Source organism: Nelumbo lutea, chromosome 7, assembly GCF_056320005.1.
Source record: "Nelumbo lutea isolate HS-2025 chromosome 7, American lotus-T2T, whole genome shotgun sequence".
NCBI classification, from domain to species: domain Eukaryota; kingdom Viridiplantae; phylum Streptophyta; class Magnoliopsida; order Proteales; family Nelumbonaceae; genus Nelumbo; species Nelumbo lutea.
The window spans coordinates 25886199-25893843 of NC_142690.1; the positions used below are offsets into that span (position 1 = coordinate 25886199).

General features: G+C 35.1%; 1 pseudogene across 1 annotated transcript; it reads right to left on the reverse strand.

Moving 5' to 3' along the window:
- Positions 1-1051: 1051 nt before the first annotated feature.
- LOC148845785 (dirigent protein pseudogene) lies at positions 1052-2077 on the reverse strand (annotated as a pseudogene). The gene has a single exon (XR_016102468.1). The product of XR_016102468.1 is annotated as a dirigent protein pseudogene (transcript).
- Between the last annotated feature and the right edge of the window lie 5568 nt (positions 2078-7645).

Below are 7645 nucleotides of genomic sequence, written 5' to 3' on the forward strand. Positions count from 1 at the left end.
AAGTATATTTTATTTTACTATTTTATATAAGAAATAAAAAATTATAAGTTTAACATAATAATAAATATTGATTAGTTGACACATGTAAATACATGTGTCAACACTTGAGCCAAAAAACACTCAATAGTAACACATATTATTTAGTGTTGTTTCAAGTCCCACATTGCTCAAGATTGAAAATGAAGGCCTTGTCTTCATTTATAAAAGGATAGATAAATCAAGCCAAACCAACTCTAAGAGTTACATGAAGCTAATGCCTTTTTTGTGCATAGGTCCAAAGCTTAACCAAACACAATTTACCTTGAACAACTTATCCCATATTTTTTTTACATATATTATATTTTATTTAATTTAATTTAAAGAAAAAAATTAAATAATTAAATTTTTATTATTTGATTTCATAGACCCGAAAAACCCATAAGCCTGGCCTGAGTTTGAGCTCGTGTAGGGATGATCTTAGGCTTGCAAGCTAGGCTCCCAATGCAGGTCAGGCCGGGTCCGGGCCTAGATAAAAATCCGCCCCTGCCATGATACCCCAAGGTGAAAGGGCTGTGAGAACGGTATGAGATATGGACGAAATCCAAAAAATTACTCAAAAGAGTCCACCTTTTAATTATTAAATAGTGATTGCATCGACTCCCTACACACGCCCCACAGAACATCCCAGCCGTGCATTGGTAAAATCTACCCAACTACAGGAGATATTCCCAATATACTACGCTGTGCTGCACACGTGAGGTGCGTTCATGGTGAGCGACACGAGCAAAACTAGGGTTTGTTGGGACTTTTTTTTTTTTTTTTTGAGCATCACTTATGCAGGACCAAACCAAAATCAGTGTTGCTAGAATGCAGACAAAATCGATTAGGTTGTGTTTGAGGGTAATTGTAGATACAATTTCATTTACATTGATGCAAACGTATGAGAGTATAAATGGTTTGAGTGCAAATTCTGATTGATCTTTATTTCAATTTTCACCTCATTAATATGATTGCAGTGCAGAAGAAGTTAGGTAAAATCTGAAGCAGAGTAAAGTGAAACCCCAAACAAAAATGAAAAGCAAACCAGATCATTTACACTCTCATACATCTGTAGTGGTACAAATGAAATTACAGTGCAAACTGCTTCTCTCATACATCTGTTATTTGAAATGTCCAAAAAATTAAACTAGATAGATAAAGTCCACGTAGATGAAACAACTTCTGACGATTCAAAAGCTGAAACGACAGAAAAATCTTCACTACCAACTAATCAATCAAGATACTAAAAAACAAACGTCTCCATCGTCCCCACCTGCCGATGCAAACTTACTACCAACACTCGTACAACTTGACATCGACCCGGAGACGGAAATACACCTCTCCCTCGAAGGCATCCGTCATCACGGTGGCTATCCCCCTCGCCATGAAGAAGTCTCCGGTGCCACCAATAACCGAAATGTCTCTGGTCTTGTTCATTAGCGGGTCAGCTCCTGCAAAATTTAGGGTCCCCTTGTAGTCTGTAGTGTTGAGAACAAAGGAGAAGGCCAGCCAAGCAGTGAAGATTTCCTTCTTGTCATAGAGGTAGAACCCTTGTGCACGACCGACAGGCTGTGAATGAAGATTGTTGTCCAAGGTGATGGGGTCGTCGAATATAACCAAGTCTCCGAAATGGTTCTGTCCTGCCAAAATCGTCTTATTCTCCCACGCTGGCGCCCCTACTATGGCTGAAGTGGCGTTCTTGGCGTTCTTCCCATTGTAAATTATATCATGGAAGTACAGCACCAACTGCTTACATGGTTGGCGACCTCTCATCCTCCGGCCAGGCGGGGCGGAGCTGCACCCAGTGACACAGAGGAAGAGGAAGACGAGAACTGAGACAACCTTCATAACTCCCATTAATTTGCTATTGGCGCACTCTTAATTATAGAGAGAGAGAGAGAGAGAGAGAGAGAGAGAGAGAGAGAGAGAGAATAATGCAGCAAAACACAAGTCTTTATTTTTTCCATACCCAATCTCGTTCTCATATATAGAGATTGAAAGGAGTGTACCAAACTTTTAAGCAATCTTTTGTTTTAAGTATCAAAAGTTTAGATAGTTTGCTTCCATCCTACTTCTTGCTTGAATCATTCACCTAACAAGGGACGGCGACCTAAGGCTGCCACGCCGAGACACCTATATCATCAACACTGTACTGGTCCCAAGTGTGGGTGGGTACCCATCAGATCCCCCGTCCTGATCCTTCCGGCTAGCACGATTAACCCATTAATTAGCTACCCCATCTATCCAGTTTTGATCGAGTTGTTGTGAGTTTACCATTACTATCTCCGATGGATGAATTGTTGTCTGAGACTGAGAGCTTCTGTTGCCGGCCGGCTGTTAATTAACGTCTAATCTTGACAACAATAATTAACAGTTGGGACGGCAGCTTTGGTTGGTTAAACTTAGACAGTCACAGACGTCTATGTGATGTAGCTAGCACGGTAATTAATGGCCGACGCCGAGAAGTGAAAGATCCATGCGCTACTATTTTAATGAGAAGATGTGTTAACAAACTTGGTAGTATATTAATTAGATCTGTTGTCGCATGCACTCTTACATTGTATATGGACGTACGTGTAAAATGAAAGCTAAGTTCCAACAAAAATCGGTTAAATGGATATAGCATTGTGGATTAACTTCGATCTTCAATATCCTTGTTGATGCCTTGGTGCTTTCAAAATGGTTGTAAACTTTTACCTTAGACTCTTTGGTATCATTCAGGAGATGAAAACATGTCTCTTTCTGACATGTTCCATGAAATGCAACATCTGTCCTCTCCATTAATTCAAGGACAAGAGCTACCTGCCTTTATCTCCTGTTTGATACCGGAGAGTGACATTATGGAGCAATTTTATTAGAGATTACAGATTTTCTTATCTCTGCTTCAACACTTTTTTAATGGTAGCAGAAGTAGAAGCGACCATGAAAAATTACTTTATTGAGTTGAAATTGGTTTACTCATTGGGTTCGGATCCAGTTCAGTGAGAATCACGAACAAAACACCTCACCTAACTTTGACGAAGGAAAGTTATTTAAGTGGGTGTTTGGCATAGATGCCGTTTTCTAAGAAAACAGCATCACGTAAGTCACATCAGCTTATGGCCTCTTGTTTGGTCCGTTTTTCCAAAAAAAAAGTATTGTTTCAGACCACACCTTAGAAATGGAAAAAGTGTATTATGAAAAAACGAAAAATTTAATATTTTTTCAGTCATTGCTGCCAGTAGTATAATGATGTAACATCATTTTGGACGTTGAATAATATAGATCAATACTGAAAATGGTTTTACAGCACTGGTATTAAACAAAACCAATGCTATTTTCCTGAAAAACAGCCTATGTGGCAGTATCATTCTTAAACAAAAATAAGTATAAAACATGCTTACAAATACCCAGAACCATTTTTATAAGAAAACGTGTTGTGTTTCCAACACCGATGCGAAACACCTACTAAAATCTCCTCTGATGAGTTTTCTAGCAGATTAGTCCATGACGAAACTTATTTGGACGGTCAAGATTTATTTATTACCCCAAAAGGTGATTCGCTTTATGTAAGTGGGCTTCATTGTTCACTTCGTTGAGTGAATAATAAAGGCTAAGTTGGAGTTAAACTCAAACCTTCACCATTAATTAGAATCAGCGTACTAATTAAAGAAGGGGGGCATTTGCATATAATTTGTTTGAAAAGGGAAGGAAGGTTTTTAGTTTTACAGAGGTCAAAGTAAGGGATGTTTAAGTATTTGTCAAAAAACATAGAGATGTTTAAGTAATTTTCCTTATAAACACAGTTAAATGGTCATTCACAAAAGTATTCCCTATAGTTTCACATATTTATTAAAACCTAATTTATAGTTTATGTTTTACCAAATCACTTAATCCACCTTTTTTGTTAGGAACCATTTGTATTGCCACCCAGAAATGTCATCTTGTTGGGACCACTAGCCTTACCCAAGAGGCGGTGAACTGGGTAGACCAAAAAAAAAAAAATTAAACCCTTAATTGAATGTCTTTGAATTGAAATATGAATTCTTAGATCCTTAACAAGCGAGTTAAGTTCAAAACCCTTCTCGTCAAATTGAAGCCGAGCCTTCTTGACAATAAAAATCAACATGCAACAAATGATTAGGCTTAGTTAGTTTGGTTGAACAGTGAATCAAGAACTTACTCTTAAATAAACCTTAACTTCTGAACTAAAAACCTACATGTACAAAACAAACAAATAATATAGTAGCAGGAGCTGTAAGGGTTAATAGTTAACAAGTAAGAACAATAATAATAAAGACTGCTAACAAGTTGATGGCAGCTGAAAGATATATATAATAGTTAAGAACTGCAACTTTCTGCTAAGTTAGTAGTTTTATATAAGCCACAAAATATAAATGAACAATAAATTCAAATGGCAGTTGCCCTGGTGGTGTGTGCCTTAATTAAGGAAGAGAGAGGAACAACCACAATTAGTAGTAGGGAGAAGGACCTACTATAAGAAGATAGCTAAGAGATGAACTAGCTATCCAACTACAATCAACTTGAGATTCAAGTAGTGATCAACTACTATTGGAATCTCGAGGACAAGTCTAACTAAAAAAGTGTAAATATTGTTGAATAATAAATGAACAATAAAGATAAAAAACAATAATGTAGTAAATATAAAGCAATTAGAGCAATGGTTAACAGTGGGAAGATATAATAAACAATAAAGCCCCAAAATTGCTAAACTAGAGAGGGTTAGTGTAGTTAATAATGTTAGCTATGTTAGTAGCTCAAATAACTGCACTAAGATAACTTGTATCTTGTAGATATAATAAAAGAAGACAAAATATAAATAAGATCTACAAGATCTCAAGGATTCAAGTTAATGTAGTAATGTGAGAACGTTGCAAATAAAAAACAAACTACAAAATTTGAATGAAAGAAAAATAAACACACAAGGCACACCAGATTTTTATAGAGGTTCGACTAACCCTACGTACCTATTTCCTCTACCTTAGACCACTACTAAGGATTTCGAGTAACTGATAGACTTCTCGTGCACTAGCTAAGCCTTAACAACTAGTAGGACTTCACAGATGCCTATAATACTTGAAACTGATTGGACTCCACAGGTGCCATCCCAACTTAAAACCAACAAGACTTCTAGGTGCCTATAATAGCTTGTAGTTGGGGTTAACAGAGGTGCCAATAAGACCTTAATGATATACTTGCTCAATTAATCTTTTCTTCTTTAGCACTAGGGCAAGTTCACAAGTAAAAGCAACCCCTCAATAAGCAGAATTATACAATATAAGATCAAACTAAACTCAGTTGCTAAAGTTCTCAATAGATGCCCAACTCAGCTCAGAAAAGAAGATCCCAATAAATGGGTGAGGCAATATAAGCTCAATGACTTTTCAAATAAGTTCACCTCTAAAACTATACAAAGATCTTTCTCTGAAAAGCAACTACATACAATATGTGCAATGAATGCACAGGGTATTTTGCACAAGCCTTCGTTCAAATTTCTTGCTCTTTCTTCATTTTCTTTGAATCAAGTTGAACTCCACTATTTATAGAGGATTTAAGAGTAAGTGACCATTTTCTAGCCATTATAAGGATTTTATTCTTTTTGGTAATGATTTAAATTTCCCACAATATAATAGAAGGTTTCCAAAGATAGTAGTAGTATTGGAGACTTCAAATGGTTAATTTTCTTTGAAGTAATCAACTATTTAATTTGTTAGTTGACCACATTATGGAGAGCGGAATCCTTTTTATCTCTTGGTCAATTGGTTCCTCCTTATTAGTTAACTAGTAAGCTTTGAACTCAATTTATTTGGGGTAGTCAACTATACTTTCTTGGATAACCAACAAATGCTCTTAGATATGACATTTTGTCTGCATCAGTTGTTATAGCTAGTCAATACATCTCTAGGGTAGTCAAATACTTTTTCACAAACCTATCAATGTATGCCTCACCTTTCATAGTTAATCGAACATCTTTCTTGGTAGTCAATTACTCTTCACAGCTTGGGCAAATTTGCTTGACACATAGCTTAATACATAGACACCTTAGAGAATTATGTCTAGAGGTTTAGAAGCATTTTCATTGGCTTTCAATAGATAATTTCCTAATTTTTGTCTCTTGTTTAAGCTTAGGAAAGCCTAGGAACCAAACCCATTAAAGTTTATGGTTTCTAAGGTTGATTTATTAAGTTCAGTTTTGTAGAGCATCTCTGGAGTGCATCATACAGCTTATTACATCAAGATTTAAAATAAATAAATACAATTAAGTATAGCTTGATGTAATCTTCTCCTTGTTGAGTAGTTTTAGTAGATCATCTTTAAGTAGCTCCAAAACATTGAGTTTTCCAGTAGACTTGATGCTCGATTTGCTGGGAGATTCCTCAATTGGAGAGTTGATGATGATGATGGTGTAGACATTCATTGAAGCAAAGACCACCACCTTAATAGAACTTCCACTTCATCTTTTATAGCATTCTAGATTTAATTCTCATTTAGCACAAAAAAAAGGCTTAATAAAGAATTACTGCACACTTAATAGTATTCTCAATGAGTTTGTTATTATCAAAATAAATAGGGCCAACACATGTGATCACCTAAACTAAGTGGAGCATGTTTAAGGGCTTGAACCCATGATTATTTATTCTAAATGTACCCCTTGCACTTTTTGTCAAGCTTTAAAAAAAAAAAAAGAAAAACCCTTTTCCCTACAATCGACTTAGTTGAAGAAGATGTTAAGCGCATTTGATTTAGGCTTCATGTTCCAAGTAGGTGCCATTTCTTGAGTTCCATATTTTCTTTAACAATAATAGATTTGAATTGTAAATAAAGTACACCCTAGCTTAATATGAAGAATATACATCAATCAGGGTTATTTTCTCCTTCACATAAAACAATTGAATTTCATCATTAATTAGAATTATAACCTAACTGTGACATCTCTTCATCTTTTTATTGATGTGGTAAGAGAGCTTGTCCATGTTTTACCGAGGGCTAGAATGGAATTTTTATTTTTATTTTATTTTTGTTAAATTTGTTCAAACTAATGTTAAGGCTAAAACTGTTATTTTCTGCTTCCAATAGAAGCTCAATTAACTAAAGTGGTTGCAAGCTATAGTGGTATTTTAATAAAACACAAATTATATGGTAGGTTTTAGTAAAATATGTGAAACTATAATAGGGATTGCTTTAGTAAATGACCCTTAATTAAATCAATGTCTTTTAACTGATGAATTTATAAGTAAACTATGTGAACATTCACTTTTTTTTAACCGAACTGATCCACTTTTCCATTGCAAAACTTCTCCTTAGGCTCCATTTAGAAGGAATACAAATACAAATATGTAGAGTGCAAAACCTTATATTTTGTATTTGTACTCCTTCCAAACTAAGCCTTAATCCGAAAATTCTATCAAACAGTTGTAAGGAAAATTATGTTAATGAAATAAGTTGTTGGGTAGTTAAGATTCCAAGGAACATTTCCAATAAAATCCTAATGTCAAGGCCAATAAAACTAATTAAAAATGTAAAATTATTGTATAAAGGATGGATATAATTGGTAACAATAAAATGTAACTAATATAGAATTAAAACCAAGTTAACCTATGTTGAATATATGGAAAATTCCAGAAAG